Genomic DNA, 21,806 nt, shown 5'->3' on the forward strand with positions numbered 1-21,806 from the left:
TGAAGCATCGAAATTTAAAACTGGACTCACAGGAGAGATTCAAATCATAGAATATTAGAGTGTCTGTCTGCTTGTACTTAACTCGGCATTGTGCCTTTTGTATTAAATTCGGATGCAATTTCTGTGTTTCATCGTCAATAAGAAAGTCCAACGTACACAGTATACCTCATGAGAAGCATCGGAATATAAAACTGGACTCACATAAGAGGTTCAAATCATAGCAAGTTAGAGTGTCAGTCCTCTTGTACTTAAGTCGGCATTGTGCCTTTTGAATTTAATTCCGACGCAATCTCTGTGATTCATCGTCAATAAGGAGGTCCAAGGTATACAGTAAACCTGAAGTGAAGCATCGGAATCTACAACTGGACTCACAGGAGAGGTTCAAATCATAGAAAATTTGAGTGTCAGTCCTCTTGTAATTTAGTCGGCATTGTGACTTTTGCATTAAATCGGACGCAATTTCTGCGTTTCATCGTCATTAAGAAGGTCCAAGGGATACAGTAAACCTGAAGTGAAGTATCGGAATCTAAAACTAGACTCACAGGAGAGGTTCAAATCACAGAAAGTGAGACTGTCAGTCCTCTTGTACTTAAGTCGGCATTGTGCCTTTTGTATTAAATTCGGATGCAATTTCTGTGTTTCATCGTCAATAGGAAGGTCCAGGGTATACAGTAAACCTGAAGTGAAGCATCGGAATCTAAAACTGGACCCACAGGAGAGGTTTAAATCATAAAAAGTTTGGGTGCGAGTCCTCTTGTACTTAAGTCGGCATTGTGCCTTTTGTGCTACAATCGGATGCAATTTCTGTGTTTCATCGTCAATAAGAAGGTTCAAGGTATACAGTAAACCTGAAGTGAAGCATCGGAATCTAAAACTGGACTCACAGGAGAGGTTCAAATCATTGAAAGTTAGCGTGTCTGTCTTCTTTTACATAAGTCAGCATTGTGTCTTTTGTATTAAATTCGGTAGCAATTTCTGTGTTTCATCGTTAATAAGTAAGTCCAAAGGATACAGTACACCTGAAGTGAAGCATCCTAATCTAAAACTGGACTCACAGGAGAGGTTCAAATCATAGAAAGTGAAAGTGTCAGTCCTCTTGTACTTAAGTCGGCATTGTGCCTTTTGTATTAAATTGGGATGCAATTTCTGTGTTTCATCGTCAATAAGAAGGTCCAAGGTATACAGAAACCCTGAAGTGAAGCATCGGAATCTAAAACTGGACTCACAGGAGAGGTTCAAATCATAGAAAGTGGGAGGGTCAGTCCTCTTGTACCTAAGTCGGCATTGTGCCTTTTGTACTAAATTCCGATGAAATTTCTGTGTTTCACCGTCAATAAGAAGGTCCAAGGGATGCAGCAAACCTGAAGTGATGCATCGGAATCTAAAACTGGACTCACAGGAGAGGTTCAAATCATAGAAAGTGAAAGTGTCAGTCCTCTTGTACTTAAGTCGGCATTGTGCCTTTTGTATTAAATTCGGTTGCAATTTCTGTGTTTCATCGTCAATAAGTAAGTCCAAAGGATACAGTACACCCAAAGTGAAGCATCGGAATCTAAAACTGGACTCACAGGAGAGGTTCAAATAATAGAAAGTGAAAGTGTCAGTCCTCTTGTACTTAAGTCGGCATTGTGCCTTTTGTATTAAATTCGGATGCAATTTCTGTGTTTCATCGTCAATAAGAAGGTCCAAGGTATACAGTAACCCTGAAGTGAAGCATCGGAATCTAAAACTGGACTCACAGGAGTGGTTGAAATCATAGAAAGTTGGAGGGTCCGTTCTCTTGTACTTAAGTCGGAATTGTGCCTTTTGTATTGCATTCGGATGCAAACTCTGTGTTTCATCGTCAATAAGAAGGTCCAAGTTTTACAGTAAACCTGAAGCGAAGCATCGGAATCTAAAACTGGACTCACAGGAGAGGTTCAAATCATAGCAAGTTAGAGTGTCAGTCCTCTTGTACTTAAGTCGGCATTGTGCCTTTTGAATTTAATTCCGACGCAATTTCTGTGTTTCATCGTCAATAAGGAGGTCCAAGGTATACTGTAAACCCGAAGTGAAGCATCGGAATCTAAAACAGGACAAACAGGAGAGGTTGAAATCATAGAAAGTTTGAGTGTCAGTCCTCTAGTACTTAAGTCGGGATTGTGCCTTTTGTATTAAATTCGGATGCAATTTCTCTGTTTCATCGTCAATAAGAAGGTCCAAGGGATACAGTAAACCTGAAGTGAAGCATCGGAATCTAAAACTGGACTCACAGGAGAGGTTCAAATCATAGAAAGTGAAAGTGTCAGTCCTCTTGTACTTAAGTCGGCATTGTGCCTTTTGTATTACATTCGCATGCAATTTCTGTGTTTCATCGTCTATAAGAAGGTCCGAGGTATACAGTATACCTGAAGTGAAGCATCGAAATCGAAAACTGGGCTCACGGGAGAGGCTCAAATCATAGAAACTTAGAGTGTCAGTCCTCTTGTACTTAATTCGGCATTGTCACTTTTGTATTAAATTCGGATGCAATTTCTGTGTTTCATCGTCAATAAGAAAGTCCATGGGATACAGTAAACTTGAAGTGAACCATCAGAATCTATAACTGGACTCACAGGAGAGGTTTTAATCATAGTAAGTTAGAGTATCAACCCTCTTGTACTTAAGTCGGCATTGTGCCTTTTGTGTTAAATTCGGATGCAATTTCTGTGTTTCATCGTCAATAGGAAAGTCCGAGGTATACAGTAAACCTGAAGTGAAGCATCGACATCTAAAACTAGACCCACAGGAGAGGTTCAAATCATAGAAAGTTTGAGTGTCAGTCCTCTAGTACTTAAGTCGGGATTGTGCCTTTTGTATTAAATTCGGATGCAATTTCTCTGTTTCATCGTCAATAAGAAGGTCCAAGGGATACAGTAAACCTGAAGTGAAGCATCGGAATCTAAAACTGGACTCACAGGAGAGGTTCAAATCATAGAAAGTGAAAGTGTCAGTCCTCTTGTACTTAAGTCGGCATTGTGCCTTTTGTATTAAATTCGGATGCAATTTCTGTGTTTCATCGTCAATAAGAAGGTCCAAGGTATACAGTAACCCTGAAGTGAAGCATCGGAATCTAAAACTGGACTCACAGGAGTGGTTGAAATCATAGAAAGTTGGAGGGTCCGTTCTCTTGTACTTAAGTCGGAATTGTGCCTTTTGTATTGCATTCGGATGCAAACTCTGTGTTTCATCGTCAATAAGAAGGTCCAAGTTTTACAGTAAACCTGAAGCGAAGCATCGGAATCTAAAACTGGACTCACAGGAGAGGTTCAAATCATAGCAAGTTAGAGTGTCAGTCCTCTTGTACTTAAGTCGGCATTGTGCCTTTTGAATTTAATTCCGACGCAATTTCTGTGTTTCATCGTCAATAAGGAGGTCCAAGGTATACTGTAAACCCGAAGTGAAGCATCGGAATCTAAAACAGGACAAACAGGAGAGGTTGAAATCATAGAAAGTTTGAGTGTCAGTCCTCTAGTACTTAAGTCGGGATTGTGCCTTTTGTATTAAATTCGGATGCAATTTCTCTGTTTCATCGTCAATAAGAAGGTCCAAGGGATACAGTAAACCTGAAGTGAAGCATCGGAATCTAAAACTGGACTCACAGGAGAGGTTCAAATCATAGAAAGTGAAAGTGTCAGTCCTCTTGTACTTAAGTCGGCATTGTGCCTTTTGTATTACATTCGCATGCAATTTCTGTGTTTCATCGTCAATAAGAAGGTCCGAGGTATACAGTATACCTGAAGTGAAGCATCGAAATCGAAAACTGGGCTCACGGGAGAGGCTCAAATCATAGAAAGTTAGAGTGTCAGTCCTCTTGTACTTAATTCGGCATTGTCACTTTTGTATTAAATTCGGATGCAATTTCTGTGTTTCATCGTCAATAAGAAAGTCCATGGGATACAGTAAACTTGAAGTGAACCATCAGAATCTATAACTGGACTCACAGGAGAGGTTTTAATCATAGTAAGTTAGAGTATCAACCCTCTTGTACTTAAGTCGGCATTGTGCCTTTTGTATTAAATTCGGATGCAATTTCTGTGTTTCATCGTCAATAGGAAAGTCCGAGGTATACAGTAAACCTGAAGTGAAGCATCGACATCTAAAACTAGACCCACAGGAGAGGTTCAAATCATAGAAAGTTTGAGTGTCAGTCCTCTAGTACTTAAGTCGGGATTGTGCCTTTTGTATTAAATTCGGATGCAAATTCTCTGTTTCATCGTCAATAAGAAGGTCCAAGGGATACAGTAAACCTGAAGTGAAGCATCGGAATCTAAAACTGGACTCACAGGAGAGGTTCAAATCATAGAAAGTGAAAGTGTCAGTCCTCTTGTACTTAAGTCGGCATTGTGCCTTTTGTATTAATTTCGGTTGCTATTTCTGTGTTTCATCGTCAATAAGTAAGTCCAAAGGATACAGTACACCCAAAGTGAAGCATCGGAATCTAAAACTGGACTCACAGGAGAGGTTCAAATAATAGAAAGTGAAAGTGTCTGTCCTCTTGTACTTAGGTCGGCATTGTGCCTTTTGTATTAAATTCGGATGCAATTTCTGTGTTTCATCGTCAATAAGAAGGTCCAAGGTATACAGTAACCCTGAAGTGAAGCATCGTAATCTAAAACTGGACTCACAGGAGTGGTTGAAATCATAGAAAGTTGGAGGGTCCGTTCTCTTGTACTTAAGTCGGAATTGTGCCTTTTGTATTGCATTCGGATGCAAACTCTGTGTTTCATCGTCAATAAGAAGGTCCAAGTTTTACAGTAAACCTGAAGCGAAGCATCGGAATCTAAAACTGGACTCACAGGAGAGGTTCAAATCATAGAAAGTTAGAGTGTCTGTCTTCTTGTACTTAAGTCGGCATTGTGCCTTTTGAATTTAATTTGGATGCAATTTCTGTGTTTCATCGTCAATAAGAAAGTCCAACGTACACAGTATACCTCAAGAGAAGCATCGGAATATAAAACTGGACTCACATAAGAGGTTCAAATCATAGCAATCTAGAGTGTCAGTCCTCTTGTACTTAAGTCGGCATTGTGCTTTTTGAATTTAATTCCGACGCAATTTCTGTGTTTCATCGTCAATAAGGAGGTCCAAGGTATACTGTAAACCCGAAGTGAAGCATCGGAATCTAAAACAGGACAAACAGGAGAGGTTGAAATCATAGAAAATTAGAGTGTCAGTCCTCTTGTAATTAAGTCGGCATTGTGAGTTTTGTATTAAATTCGGACGCAATTTCTGCGTTTCATCGTCTATAAGAAGGTCCAAGGGATACAGTAAACCTGAAGTGAAGTATCGGAATCTAAAACTAGACTCACAGGAGAGGTTCAAATCACAGAAAGCGAGACTGTCAGTCCTCTTGTACTTAAGTCGGCATTATGCATTTTGTATTAAATTCGGATGCAATTTCTGTGTTTCATCGTCAATAAGAAGGTCCTGGGTATACAGTAAACCTGAAGTGAAGCATCGGAATCTAAAACTAGACCCACAGGAGAGGTTAAATCAAAAAAGTTAGGGTGTGAGTCCTCTTGTACATAAGTCGGCATTGTGCCTTTAGTATTAAATTCGGATGCAATTTCTGTGTTTCATCGTCAATAAGTAGGTCCAAGGGATACAGTAAATATGAGGTGAAGCATCGGAATCTAAAACTGGACTCACAGGAGTGGTTCTAATCATAAAAAGTTAGAGTGTCAGTCCTCTTGTACCTAAGGCGGCATTGTGCCTTTTGTATTAAATTCGGATGCAAACTCTGTGTTTCATCGTCAATAAGAAGGGCCAAGGGATTCAGTTAACCTGAAGTGAAGCATCGGAATCTAAAACTGGACTCACAGGAAAGGTTCAAATCATAGAAAGTTAGAGAGTCGGCCCTCTTGTACTTAAGTCGGCATTGTGCCTTTTGTATTACATTCGCATGCAATTTCTGTGTTTCATCGTCAATAAGAAGGTCCGAGGTATACAGTATACCTGAAGTGAAGCATCGAAATCGAAAACTGGGCTCACGGGAGAGGCTCAAATCATAGAAAGTTAGAGTGTCAGTCCTCTTGTACTTAATTCGGCATTGTCACTTTTGTATTAAATTCGGATGCAATTTCTGTGTTTCATCGTCAATAAGAAAGTCCATGGGATACAGTAAACTTGAAGTGAACCATCAGAATCTATAAGTGGACTCACAGGAGAGGTTTTAATCATAGTAAGTTAGAGTATCAACCCTCTTGTACTTAAGTCGGCATTGTGCCTTTTGTATTAAATTCGGATGCAATTTCTGTGTTTCATCGTCAATAGGAAAGTCCGAGGTATACAGTAAACCTGAAGTGAAGCATCGACATCTAAAACTAGACCCACAGGAGAGGTTCAAATCATAGATAGTTTGAGTGTCAGTCCTCTAGTACTTAACTCGGGATTGTGCCTTTTGTATTAAATTCGGATGCAATTTCTGTGTTTCATCGTCAATAAGAAGGTCCAAGGGATACAGTAAACCTGAAGTGAAGCATCGGAATCTAAAACTGGACTCACAGGAGAGGTTCAAATCATAGAAAGTTAGAGTGTCCGTCCTTTTGTACTTAAGTCGGCATTGTGCCTTTTGTATTAAATTCGGATCCAATAGCTGTGTTTCATCGTCAATAAGAAGGTGCAAGGTATACAGTAAACCTGAAGTGAAGCGACAGAATCTAAAACCGGAGTCACAGGAGAGGTTCAAATCATAGAAAGTGAGAGTGTCAGTCTTCTTGTACTTAAGTCGTCATTGCGCCTTTTGTATTAAATTCCAATGCAAACTCTGTGTTTCATCGTCAATAAGAAGTTCCAAGGGATACAGGAAACCTGAAGTGAAGCATCGGAATTAAAAACTGGACTCAAAGGAGAGGTTCAAATCATAGAAAGTGAGGGTGTCAGTTCTCCTGTACTTAAGTCGGCATTGTGCATTTTGTGTTAATTTCGGATGCAAACTCTGTGTTTCATCGTCAATAAGAAGGTCCAAGGGATACAGTAAACCTGATGTGAAGCATCAGAATCTAAAACTGGACTCACAGGAGAGGTTCAAATCATTGAAAGTGAGAGTGTCAGTCCTCTTGTACTTAAGTAGGCATTGTTCCTTTACATGTTAAATTCCGATGCAAACTCTGTGTTTCATCGTCAATAAAAAGGTCCAAGGGATACAGTAAACCTTATGTGAAGCATCGGAATCTAAAACTGGACTCACAGGAGAGGTTCAAATCATAAAAAGTTAGAGTGTCAATCCTCTTGTACTTAAGGCGGCATTGTGCCATTTGTATTAAATTCGGATGCAAACTCTGTGTTTCTTCGTCAATAAGAAAGGCCAAGGGATACAGTAAACCTGAAGTGAAGCATCGGAATCTAAGACTGGACTTACAGGATAGGTTCAAATCATAGAAAATTAGAGTGTCAGTCCTCTTGTACTTAAGTCGGCATTGTGCCTTTTGTATTAATTTCGGATGCAAACTCTGTGTTTCATCGTCAACAAGAAGGTCCAAGGGATACAGTAAACCTGATGTGAAGCATCGGAATCTAAAACTGGACTCACAGGAGAGGTACAAATCATAGAAAGTGAGAGTGTCAGTCCTCTTGTACTTAAGTAGGCATTGTGCCGTTGATGTTAAATTCCGATGCAAACTCTGTGTTTCATCGTCAATAAGAAGGCCCGAGGGATACAGAAACCTGAAGTGAAGCATCGGAATCTAAAACTGGACTCACAGGAGAGGTTCAAATCATAGAAAGTGAGAGGGTCAGTAATCTTGTACCTAAGTCGGCATTGTGCCTTTTGTTTTAAATTCCGATGAAATTTCTGTGTTTCACCGACAATAAGAAGGTCCAAGGAATGCAGCAAACCTGAAGTGAAGCATCGGAATCTAAAACTGGACTCACAAGAAAGGTACAAATCATAGAAAGTGGGAGTGTCAGTCCTCTTGTACTTAAGTCGGCATTGTGCCTTTTGTATTAAATTCGGATACAATTTCTGTGTTTCATCGTCAATAAATAAGTCCAAAGAATACAGTACACCTGAAGTGAAGCATCGGAATCTAAAACTGGACTCACAGGAGAGGTTCAAATCATAGAAAGAGAAAGTGTCAGTCCTCTTGTACTTAAGTCGGCATTGTGCCTTTTGTATTAAATTCGGATGCAATTTCTGTGTTTCATCATCAATAAGAAGGTCCAAGGTATACAGTAAACCTGAAGTGAAGCATCGGAATCTAAAACTGGACTCACTGGAGAGATTCAAATCATAGAAAGTTACAGTGTCAGCCCTCTTGTACTTATGTCGGCATTGTGCCTTTTGTATTAAATTCGGATGCAATTTCTGTGTTTCATCGTCAATAAGAAGGTCAAGGGTATACAGTAAACCTGAAGTGAAGCATCGGAATCTAAAACTGGACCCACAGGAGAGGTTTAAATCATAAAAAGTTAGGGTGTGTGTCCTCTAGTACTTAAGTCGGCATTGTGCCTTTTGTGCTACATTCGGATGCAATATCTGTGTTTCATCGTCAATAAGAAGGTTCAAGGTATACAGTAAACCTGAAGTGAAGCATCGGAACCTAAAACTGGACTCACGGGAGAGGTTCAAATCATTGAAAATTAGCATGTCTGTCTTCTTTTACTTAAGTCGGCATAGTGCCTTTTGTATTAAATTCGGATGCAATTTCTGTGTTTCATCGTCAATAAGAAGGTCCAAGGTATACAGTAAACCTGAAGTGAAGCATCGGAATCTAAAACTGGACTCACAGGAGAGGTTCAAATCATAGAAAGTTAGAGTGTCAGTCCCCTTGTACTTAAGTCGGCATTGTGACTTTTGTATTAAAATCGGATGCAATTTCTGAGTTTCATCGTCAATAAGAAAGTCCAAGGTTTAAAATAAACCTGAAGTGAAGCATCGGAATCTAAAACTGGACTCACAGGAGAGGTTCAAATCATAGAAAGTTAGAGTGTCAGTCCCCTTGTACTTAAGTCGGCATTGTGCCTTTTCTATTAAATTCGGATGCAATTTCTGTGTTTCATCGTCAATAAGAAGGTCCAAGGGATGCAGTAAACCTGAAGTGAAGCCTCGGAATCTAAAACTGGACTCACAGGAGAGGTTCTAATTATAGAAAGTTAGAGTGTCAGTACACTTGTACTTAAGTCGGCATTGTGCCTTTTGTATTAAATTCGGATGCAATTTCTGTGTTTCATCGTCAGTAAGAAGGTCCCAGGTATACAGTAAACCTGAAGGGAAGCATAGGAATCTAGAACTGGGCTCACAGGAGAGGTTCAATTACAGAAAGTTAGTGTGTCAGTCCACTTGTACTTAAGTCGGAATTGTGCTTGTTGAATTTAATTCCGATGCAATTTCTGTGTTCCTTCGTCAACAAGAAGGTCTAAGGTATACAGTAAACCTGAAGTGAAGCATCTAAATATAAAACTGGACTCACTGGAGAGGTTCAAATTATAGAAAGTTAGATTGTCAGTCTGCTTGTACTTAACTCGGCATTGTGCCTTTTGAATTTAATTCGGATGCATTTTCTGTGTTTCATCGTCAATAAGAAAGTCCAACGTACACAGTATACCTCAAGAGAAGCATCGGAATATAAAACTGGACTCACATAAGAGGTTCAAATCATAGCAAGTTAGAGTGTTAGTCCTCTTGCACCTAAGTCGGCATTGTGCCTTTTGAATTTAATTCCGACGCAATTTCTGTGTTTCATCGTCAATAAGGACGTCCAAGGTATACAGTAAACCTGAAGTGAAGCATCGGAATCTAAAACTGGTCTCACAGGAGATGTTCAAATCATAGAAAATTAGAGTGTCAGTCCTCTTGTAATTAAGTCGGCATTGTGACTTTTGTATTAAATTCGGACGCAATTTCTGCGTTTAATCGTCAATAAGAAGGTCCAAGGGATACAGTAAACCTGAACTGAAGTATCGGAATCTAAAACTAGACTCACAGGAGAGGTTCAAATCACAGAAAATGAGACTGTCAGTCCTCTTGTACTTAAGTCGGCATTGTGCCTTTTGTATTAAATTCGGATGCATTTTCTGTGTTTCATCGTCAATAAGAAGGTCCAGGGTATACAGTAAACCTGAAGTGAAGCATCGGAATCTAAAACTGGACCCACAGGAGAGGTTTAAATCATAAAAAGTTAGGGTGTGTGTCCTCTTGTACTTAAGTCGGCATTGTGCCTTTTGTGCTACATTCGGATGCAATTTGTGTGTTTCATCGTCAATAAGAAGGTCCAAGGGATGCAGTAAAACTGAAGTGAAGCATCGGAATCTAAAACTGGACTCACAGGAAAGGTTCAAATCATAGAAAGTTAGAGTGTCAGTCCTCTTGTACTTAAGTTGGCATTGTGCTTTTTTATTACATTCGGATGCAATATCTGTGCTACATCGTCAATAAGAAGGTCCAAGGTATAAAGTAAACCTGAAGTGAAGCATCGGAATCTAAAACTGGACTCACAGGAGAGGTTCAAATCATAGAAAGTTAGAGTGTCAGTACACTTGTACTTAAGTCGGCATTGTGCCTTTTGTATTAAATTCGGATGCAATTTCTGTGTTTCATCGTCAGTGAGAAGGTCCCAGGGATACAGTAAACCTGAAATGAAGCATAGGAATCTAAAACTGGGCTCACAGGAGAGGTTCAATTATAGAAAGTTAGAGTGTCAGTCTTCTTGTACTTAAGTCGTCATTGTGCTTGTTGAATTGAATTCCGATGCAATTTCTGTGTTCCTTCGGCAATAAGAAGGTCCAAGGTATACAGTAAACCTGAAGTGAAGCATCGGAATATAAAACTGGACTCACTGGAGAGGTTCAAATCATAGAAAGTTAGATTGTCAGTCCTCTTGTACTTAAGCCGGCATTGTGCCTTTTGTATAAATTTCGGATGCAATTTCTGTGTATCGTCGTCAATAAGAAGGTCCAAGGGATGCAGTAAACCTGAAGTGAAGCATCGGAATCTAATCTGGACTCACAGCAGAGGTTCAAATAATAGAAATTTAGAGTGTCAGTCCTCTTGTACTTAGGTCGGCATTGTGCCTTTTGTATTAAATTTGGATGCAATTACTGTGTTTCATCGTCAATAAGAAAGTGCAAGGTATACAGTAAACCTGAAGCTAAGCATCGGAATCTAAAACTGGACTCACAGGAGAGGTTCAAATCATAGAAAGTGAGACTGTTAGTCCTCTTGTACTTAAGTCGGCATTGTGCCTTTTGTATTAAATTCGGATGCAATTTCTGTGTTTCATCGTCAATAAGAGGGTCCAAGGTATACAGTAAACCTGAAGTGAAGCATCGGAATCTAAAACTGGACTCACAGGAGAGGTTCAAATCATAGAAAGTTAGAGTGTCAGTCCCCTTGTACTTAAGTCGGCATTGTGACTTTTGTATTAAAATCGGACGCAACTTCTGTGTTTCATCGTCAATAAGAGGGTCCAAGGTATACAGTAAACCTGAAGTGAAGCATCGGAATCTAAAACTGGACTCACAGGAGAGGCTCAAATCATAGAAAGTTAGAGTGTCAGTCCCCTTGTACTTAAGTCGGCATTCTGACCTTTGTATTGAAATCGGATGCAATTTCTGTGTTTCATCGTCAATAAGAAAGTCCAAGGTTTAAAATAAACCTGAAGTGAAGCATCGGAATCTAAAACTGGACTCACTGGAGAGGTTCAAATCATAGAAAGTTAGATTGTCAGTCTGCTTGTACTTAACCCGGCATTGTGCCTTTTGAATTTAATTCGGATGCATTTCCTGTGTTTCATCGTCAATAAGAAAGTCCAACGTACACAGTATACCTCAAGAGAAGCATCGGAATATAAAACTGGACTCACATAAGTGGTTCAAATCATAGCAAGTTAGAGTGTTAGTCCTCTTGTACCTAAGACGGCATTGTGCCTTTTGAATTTAATTCCGACGCAATTTCTGTGTTTCATCGTCAATAAGGAGGTCCAAGGTATACAGTAAACCTGAAGTGAAGCATCGGAATCTAAAATTGGTCTCACAGGAGAGGTTCAAATCATAGAAAATTAGAGTGTGAGTCCCCTTGTACTTAAGTCGGCATTGTGACTTTTGTATTAAAATCGGATGCAATTTCTGTGTTTCATCGTCAATAAGAGGGTCCAAGGTATACAGTAAACCTGAAGTGAAGCATCGGAATCTAAAACTGGACTCACAGGAGAGGTTCAAATCATAGAAAGTTAGAGTGTCAGTCCTCTCGTACTTAAGTTGGCATTGTGCTTTTTTATTACATTCGGATGCAATATCTGTGCTACATCATCAATAAGAAGGTCCAAGGTATAAAGTAAACCTGAAGTGAAGCATCGGAATCTAAAACTGGACTCACAGGAGAGGTTCAAATCATAGAAAGTTAGAGTGTCAGTACACTTGTACTTAAGTCGGCATTGTGCCTTTTGTATTAAATTCGGATGCAATTTCTGTGTTTCATCGTCAGTAAGAAGGTCCCCGGGAATCAGTAAACCTGAAGTAAAGCATAGGAATCTAAAACTGGGCTCACAGGAGAGGTTCAATTATAGATAGTTAGAGTGTCAGTCTTCTTGTACTTAAGTCGTCATTGTGCTTGTTGAATTTAATTCCGATGCAATTTCTGTGTTCCTTCGTCAATAAGAAGGTCCAAGGTATACAGTAAACCTGAAGTGAAGCATCGGAATATAAAACTGGACTCACTGGAGAGGTTCAAATCATAGAAAGTTAGATTGTCAGTCCTCTTGTACTTAAGCTGGCATTGTGCCTTTTGTATAAAATTCGGATGCAATTTCTGTGCATCGTCGTCAATAAGAAGGTCCAAGGGATGCAGTAAACCTGAAGTGAAGCAACGGAATCTAAATCTGGACTCACAGCAGAGGTTCAAATAATAGAAATTTAGAGTGTCAGTCCTCTTGTACTTAGGCCGGCATTGTGCCTTTTGTATTAAATTCGGATGCAATTTCTGTGTTTCATCGTCAATAAGAAGGTCCAAGGTATACAGTAAACCTGTGTTGAAGCGTCGTAATCCAAAACTGGATTCAGAGGAGAGGTTCAAATAATTGAATGTTAGAGTGTCAGTCCTCTTGTACTTAAGACTTCATTGCGCCTTTTGTATTAAATTCCAATGCAAACTCTGTGTTTCATCGTCAATAAGAAGTTCCAAGGGATACAGGAAACCTGAAGTGAAGCATCGGAATTAAAAACTGGACCCACAGGAGAGGTTCAAATCATAGAAAGTGAGGGTGTCAGTTCTCCTGTACTTAAGTCGGCATTGTGCATTTTGTGTTAATTTCGGATGCAAACTCTGTGTTTCATTGTCAATAAGAAGGTCCAAGGGATACAGTAAACCTGATGTGAAGCATCAGAATCTAAAACTGGACGCACAGGAGAGGTTCAAATCATTGGAAGTGAGAGTGTCAGTTCTCTTGTACTTAAGTAGGCATTGATCCTTTATATGTTAAATTCCGATGCAAACTCTGTGATTCATCGTCAATAAAAAGGTCCAAGGGATACAGTAAACCTTATGTGAAGCATCGGAATCTAAAACTGGACTCACAGGAGAGGTTCAAATCATAAAAAGTTAGAGTGTCAATCCTCTTGTACTTAAGGCGGCATTGTGCCTTTTGTATTAAATTCGGATGCAAACTCTGTGTTTCTTCGTCAATAAGAAAGGCCAAGGGATACAGTAAACCTGAAGTGAAGCATCGGAATCTAAGACTGGACTTACAGGATAGGTTCAAATCATAGAAAATTAGAGTGTCAGTCCTCTTGTACTTAAGTCGGCATTGTGCCTTTTGTATTAATTTCTGATGCAAACTCTGTGTTTCATCGTCAACAAGAAGGTCCAAGGGATACAGTAAACCTGATGTGAAGCATCGGAATCTAAAACTGGACTCACAGGAGAGGTACAAATCATAGAAAGTGAGAGTGTCAGTCCTCTTGTACTTAAGTAGGCATTGTGCCGTTGATGTTAAATTCCGATGCAAACTCTGTGTTTCATCGTCAATAAGAAGGCCCGAGGGATACAGAAACCTGAAGTGAAGCATCGGAATCTAAAACTGGACTCACAGGAGAGGATCAAATCATAGAAAGTGAGAGGGTCAGTCCTCTTGTACCTAAGTCGGCATTGTGCCTTTTGTATTAAATTCCGATGAATTTTCTGTGGTTCACCGACAATAAGAAGGTCCAAGGAATGCAGCAAACCTGAAATGAAGCGTCGGAATCTAAATTTGGACTCACAAGAAAGGTACAAATCATAGAAAGTGGGAGTGTCAGTCCTCTTGTACTTAAGTCGGCATTGTGCATTTTGTATTAAATTCGGATACAATTTCTGTGTTTCATCGTCAATAAGTAAGTCCAAAGGATACAGTACACCTAAGGTGAAGCATCGGAATCTAAAACTGGACTCACAGGAGAGGTTCAAATCATAGAAAGAGAAAGTGTCAGTCCTCTTGTACTTAAGTCGGCATTGTGCCTTTTGTATTAAATTCGGATGCAATTTCTGTGTTTCATCGTCAATAAGAAGGTCCATGGTATACAGTAAACCTGAAGTGAAGCATCGGAATATAAAACTGGACTTAGAGGAGTGGTTGAAATCATAGAAAGTTAGAGTGTCCGTCCTCTTGTACTTATGTCGGAATTGTGTCTTTTGTATTGATTTCGGATGCAAACTCTGTGTTTCATCGTCAATAAGGAGGTCCACGTTTTACAGTAAACCTGAAGTGAAGCATCGGAATCTAAAACTGGACTCACAGGAGAGATTCAAATCATAGAAAGTTAGAGTGTCAGCCCACTTCTACTTATGTCGGCATTGTGCCTTTTGTATTAAATTCGGATGCAATTTCTGTGTTTCATCGTCAATAAGAAGGTCAAGGGTATACAGTAAACCTGAAGTGAAGCATCGGAATCTAAAACTGGACCCACAGGAGAGGTTTAAATCATAAAAAGTTAGGGTGTTTGTCCTCTAGTACTTAAGTCGGCATTGTGCCTTTTGTGCTACATTCGGATGCAATTTCTCTGTTTCATCGTCAATAAGAAGGTTCAAGGTATACAGTAAACCTGAAGTGAAGCATCGGAATCTAAAACTGGACTCACAGGAGAGGTTCAAATCATTGAAAGTTAGCGCGTCTGTCTTCTTTTACTTAAGTCGGCATAGTGCCTTTTGTATTAAATTCGGATGCAATTTCTGTGTTTCATCGTCAATAAGAAGGTCCAAGGTATACTGTAAACCTGTAGTGAAGCATCGGAATCTAAAACTGGACTCACAGGAGAGGTTCAAATCATAGAAAGTTAGAGTGTCAGTCCCCTTGTACTTAAGTCGGCATTGTGACTTTTGTATTAAAATCGGATGCAATTTCTGTGTTTCATCGTCAATAAGAAAGTCCAAGGTTTAAAATAAACCTGAAGTGAAGCATCGGAATCTAAAACTGGACTCTAAGGAGAGGTTCAAATCATAGAATGTTAGAGTGTCAGTCCCCTTGTACTTAAGTCGGCATTGTGCCTTTTCTATTAAATTCGGATGCAATTTCTGTGTTTCATCGTCAATAAGAAGGTCCAAGGGATACAGTAAACCTGAAGTGAAGCCTCGGAATCTAAAACTGGACTCACAGGAGAGGTTCTAATTATAGAGAGTTAGAGTGTAAGTACATTTGTACTTAAGTCGGCATTGTGCCTTTTGTATTAAATTCGGATGCAATATCTGTGTTTCATCGTCAGTAAGAAGGTCCCAGGTATACAGTAAACCTGAAGGGAAACATAGGAATCTAGAACTGGGCTCACAGGAGAGGTTCAATTACAGAAAGTTAGAGTGTCAGTCCTCTTGTACTTAAGTCGGCATTGTGCTTGTTGAATTTAATTCCGATGCAATTTCTGTGTTCCTTCGTCAATAAGAAGGTCCAAGGTATACAGTAAACCTGAAGTGAAGCATCGGAATATAAAACTGGACTCACTGGAGAGGTTCAAATAATAGAAAGTTAGATTGTCAGTCTGCTTGTACTTAACTCGGCATTGTGCCTTTTGAATTTAATTCGGATGCATTTTCTGTGTTTCATCGTCAATAAGAAAGTCCAACGTACACAGTATACCTCAAGAGAAGCATCGGAATATAAAACTGGACTCACATAAGAGGTTCAAATCATAGCAAGTTAGAGTGTTAGTCCTCTTGTACCTAAGTCGGCATTGTGCCTTTTGAATTTAATTCCGACGCAATTTCTGTGTTTCATCGTCAATAAGGAGGTCCAAGGTATACAATAAACCTGAAGTGAAGTATCGGAATCTAAAACTAGACTCACAGGAGAGGTTCAAATCACAGAAAATGAGACTGTCAGTCCTCTTGTACTTAAGTCGGCATTGTGCCTTTTGTATTAAATTCGGATGCATTTTCTGTGTTTCATCGTCAATAAGAAGGTCCAGGGTATACAGTAAACCTGAAGTGAAGCATCGGAATCTAAAACTGGACCCACAGGAGAGGTTTAAATCATAAAAAGTTAGGGTGTGTGTCCTCTTGTACTTAAGTCGGCATTGTGCCTTTTGTGCTACATTCGGATGTAATTTCTGTGTTTCATCGTCAATAAGAAGGTCCAAGGGATGCAGTAAAACTGAAGTGAAGCATCGGAATCTAAAACTGGACTCACAGGAGAGGTTCAAATCATAATAAGTTAGAGTGTCAGTCCTCTTGTACTTAAGTTGGCATTGTGCTTTTTTATTACATTCGGATGCAATATCTGTGCTACATCGTCAATAAGAAGGTCCAAGGTATAAAGTAAACCTGAAGTGAAGCATCGGAATCCAAAACTGGACTCACAGGAGAGGTTCAAATCATAGAAAGTTAGAGTGTCAGTACACTTGTACTTAAGTCGGCATTGTGCCTTTAGTATTAAATTCGGATGCAATTTCTGTGTTTCATCGTCAGTAAGAAGGTCCCAGGGATACAGTAAACCTGAAGTGAAGCATAGGAATCTAAAACTGGGTTCACAGGAGAGGTTCAATTATATTAAGTTAGAGTGTCAGTCTTCTTGTACTTAAGTCGTCATTGTGCTTGTTGAATTTATCTCTGATACAATTTCTGTGTTCCTTCGTCAATAAGAAGGTCCAAGGTATACAGTAAACCTGTATTGAAGCGTCGTAATCCAAAACTGGATTCAGAGGAGAGGTTCAAATCATAGAATGTTAGAGTGTCAGTCCTCTTGTACTTAAGACGTCATTGTGCCTTTTGTATTAAATTCGGGTGCAATTTCTGTGTTTCATCGTCAATAAGAAGTTCCAAGGGATACAGTAAACCTGAAGTGTAGCATCGGTATCAAAACTGGACTCACAGGAGAGGTTCAAATCATAGGAAGTGAGAGCGTCAGTCCTCTTGTACTTTAGTCGGCATTGTGCCCTTTGTATTAAATTCCAATGCAAACTCTGTGTTTCTTCGTCAATAAGAAGTTCCAAGGGATACAGTAAACCTGAAGTGAAGCATCGGAATCTGAATCTGGACTCACAGGAGAGGTTCAAATGATAGAAAGTGAGAGTGTCAGTTCTCTTGTACATAAGTCGGCATTGTGCCATTTGTATTAAATTCGGATGCAATTTCTGTGTTTCAATGCCAATAAGAAGGTGGAAGGTACACAGTAAACTTGAAGTGAAGCTTCGGATCTAAAACTGGACTCACAGGAGAGGTTCAAATCATAGAATGTGAGAGTGTCTGTCCTCTTGTACTTAAGTCGGCATTGTGCCTTTTGTATTAAATTCGGATGCAATTTCTTTGTTTCATCGTCAATAAGAAGGCCAAGAGGTACAGTAAACCTGAAGTGAAGCATCGGAATCTTAAACTGGACTCACAGGAGAGGTTCAAATCATAGAAAATTAGGGTGTCAGTCCTCCTGTACTTAAGTCGGCATTGTGCCTTTTGTATTAAATTCGGATGCAATTTCTGTGTTTCATCGTCAATTAGAAGGTCCAGGGTATACAGTAAACCTGAAGTGAAGCATGGGAATCTAAAACTGGACTCAAAGGAGTGGTTCAAATCATAGAAAGATAGAGTGTCAGTCCTCTTAAACTTATGTCGGCATTGTGAATTTTGTAATAAATTCGGATGCAATTTCTGGGCTTCATCGTCAATAAGATGGTCCAAGGTATACAGTAAACCTGAAGTGAATCATCGGAATCTAAAACTGGACTCACAGGAGAGGTTTAAATCATAGAAAGTTAGGATGTGAGTCCTCTTGTACTTAAGTCGGCATTGTGCCTTTTGTGTTAAATTCCGATGCAATTTCTGTGTTTCATCGTCAATAAGATGGTCCAAGGTATACAGTAAACCAGAAGTGCAGCATCGGAATCTAAAACTGGACTCACAGGAGAGGTTCAAATCATAGAAAATTAGAGTGTCAGTCCTCTTGTACTTAAGTCGGCATTGTGGTTATGTATTACATTCGGATGCAATTTCTGTGCTACATCGTCAGTAAGAAGGTCCAAGGTATACAGTAAACCTGAAGTGAATCATCGGAATCTAAAACTGGACTCACAGGAGGGGTTTAAATCAGAGAAAGTTAGGATGTGAGTCCTCTTGTACTTAAGTCGGCATTGTGCCTTTTGTGTTAAATTCCGATGCAATTTCTTTGTTTCATCGTCAATAAGAAGGTCCAAGGTATACAGTAAACCAGAACTGCAGCATCGGAATCTAAAACTGGACTCACAGGAGAGGTTCAAATCATAGAAAGTGAGAGTGTCAGTCCTCTTGTACTTAAGTCGGCATTGTGCCTGTTGAATTTAATTCCGATGCAATTTCTGTGTTCCTTCGTCAATAAGAAGGTCCAAGGTATACAGTAAACCTGAAGTGAAGCATCGGAATCTAAGACTGGACTCACAGGAGAGGTTCAAATCATAGAGAGTGAGAATGTCAATCCTCTTGTAATTAAGTCGGCATTGTGCCTTTTATATTAAATTCCGATGCAAACTCTGTGTTTCATCGTCAATAGGTAGGTCCAAGGTATACAGTAAACCTGAAGTGAAGCAACGGAATCTAAAACTGGACTCACAGGAGAGGTTCAAATCATAGAAAGTGAGAGTGTCAGTCCTCTTGTACTTAAGACGGCATTGTGCTTTTTGTATTAAATTCCGATGCAATTTCTGTGTTCATCGTCAATAAGAAGGTCTAAGGGATACAGTAAACCTGAAGTGAAGCATCGGATTCTAAAACTGGACTCACGGGAGAGATTCAAGTCATACAAAGTGATACTGTCAGTCCTCTTGTACTTAAGTCGGCATTGTGCTTTTTGGATTAAATTCCGATGCAATATCTGTGTTTCATCGTCGTTAAGAAGTTCCAAGTGATACAGTAAACCTGAAGTGAAGCATCGGAATCTAGAACTGGACTCACAGGAGAGGTTCAAATCATAGAAAGTTAGAGTGTCAGTCCTCTTTTACTTAAGCCGGCATTGTGCCTTTTGTATTAAATTCGGATGCAATTTCTGTGTTTCATCGTCAATAAGAAGGTCCAACGGATACTGTAAACCAGAAGTGAAGCATCGTAATCTAAAACTGGACTCACAGGAGAGGCTCAAATCATAGAAAGTTTGAGTGTCAGTACACTTGTACTTAAGTCGGCATTGTGCCATTTGTACTAAATTATTGAATTCGGATGCAATTTATGTGTTTCATCGTCAATAAGAAGGTCCAAGGTATACAGTAAACCTGTAGTGAAGCATCGGAATCTAAAACTGGACTCACAGGAGAGGATCAAATCATAGATAGTTAGAGTGTCAGTATTCTTGTACTTAAGGCGGCATTGTGCCTTTTGTATTAAATTCGGATGCAAACTCTGTGTTTCATCGTCAATAAGAAGGGCCAAGGGATACAGTAAACCTGAAGTGAAGCATCGGTATCAGAACTGGACTCACAGGAGAGGTTCAAGTCATAGAAAGTGAGAGTGTCAGTCCCCTTGTACTTAAGTCGGCATAGTGCGTTTTGAGTTAAATTCCAATGCAAACTCTGTGTTTCATCGTCACTAAGAAGTTCCAAGGGGTACAGTGAACCTGAAGTAAAGCATCGGAATCTAAAACTGGACTCACAGGAGAGGTTCAAATCATAGAGAGTGAGAGTGTCAGTCCTCTTGTACTTAAGTCGGCATTGTGCTTTTTATATTAAATTCCAATGCAATTTCTGTGTTTCATCGTCAATAAAAAGGTCCATGGGATACGGTAAACCTGAAGTGAAGCATCGGAATCTAAAACTGGACTCACAGGAAAGGTTCAAATGATAGAAAGTTAGAGTGACAGTCCTCTTGAACTTAAGTCGGCATTGTGCCTTTTGTATTAATTTCGGATGCAATTTCTGTGTTTCATCGTCAATAAGAAGTTCCAAGGGATACAGTAAACCTAACGTGAAGCATCGGAATCTAAAACTGGGCCCACAGGAGAGGTTCAAATCATAGAAAGTGAGGGTGTCAGTTCTCTTGTACTCTAGTCGGCATTGTGCCTTTTGTATTAAATTCCGATGCAATTTCTGTGTTTCATCGTCAATAAGAAGGTGCAAGGTGTACAGTAAACCAGAAGTGAAGCATCGGAATCTAAAACTGGACTCACAGGAGAGGTTCAAATCATAAAAAGTGAGAGTGTCAGTCCGCTTGTACTTAAGTTGGCATTGTGCCTTTTGTATTAAATTCGGATGCAATTTCAGTGTTTCGTCGTCAGTAAGAAGGTCCAAGGGATAAAGTAAACATGAAGTGAAGCATCGGAGTCTAAAACTGGACGCACAGCAGTGGTTCTAATCATAGAAAGTTAGAGTGTCAGTCTTCTTGTACTTAAGTCGGCTTTGTGCCTTTTGTATTAAATTCGGATGCAAACTCTGTGTTTCATCGTCAATAAGAAGGGCCAAGGGATACGGTAAAATTGAAGTGAAGCATCGGAATCTAAAACTGGACTCACAGGAGAGGTTCAAATCATAGAAAGTGAGAGTGTCAGTCCTCTTGTACCTAAGTCGGCATTGTGCCTTCTGTATTAAATTCCGATGAAATATCTGTGTTTCAGCGTCAATGAGAAGGTCCAATGGATACAGGAAACCTGAAGTGAAGCATCGGAATCTAAAACTGGACTCACAGGAGAGGTTCAAATCATAGACAGTGAGAATGTCAGTCCTCTTGTACTTAAATCGGCATTGTGCCTTTTGTATTAAATTCGGATGCAATTTCTTTGTATCATCGTCAATAAATAAGTCCAAAGGATACAGTACACCGGAAGTGAAGCATCGGAATCTAAAACTGGACTCACAGGAGAGGTTCAAATCATAGAAAGTGAAAGTGTCAGTCCTCTTGTACTTAAGTCGGAATTGTGCCTTTTGTATTGAATTCGGATGCAAACTCTGTGTTTCATCGTAAATAAGAAGGTCCAAGTTATACAGTAAACCTGATGTGTAGCATTGGAATCTAAAACTGGACTCACAGGAGAGGTTCGAATCATAGAGAGTTAGAGTGTCAGCCCTCTTGTACTTAAGTCGGCATTGTGCCTTTTGTTTTAAGTTCGGATGCAATTTCTTTGTTCCATCGTCAATAAGAAGGTCCGAGGTATACAGTAAACCTGAAGTGAAGCATCGAAATCGAAAACTGAACTCACAGGAGCGGTTCAAATCAGAGAAAGTAAGAGTGTCAGTCCTCTTGTACTTAATTCGGTATTGTCACTATTGTATTAAATTCGGGTGCAATTTATGCGTTTCATCGTCAATAAGAAGGTCCGAGGGATACAGTAAACCTGAAGTGAAGCATCGGAATCTATAACTGGACTCACAGAAGAGGTTTTAATCATAGAAAGTTAGAGTATCAGCCCCCTTGTAGTTAAGTCGGCATTGTGCCTTTT

The sequence above is a fragment of the Schistocerca americana genome, chromosome 3, assembly GCF_021461395.2.
Source record: "Schistocerca americana isolate TAMUIC-IGC-003095 chromosome 3, iqSchAmer2.1, whole genome shotgun sequence".
In the NCBI taxonomy this organism is placed as follows: domain Eukaryota; kingdom Metazoa; phylum Arthropoda; class Insecta; order Orthoptera; family Acrididae; genus Schistocerca; species Schistocerca americana.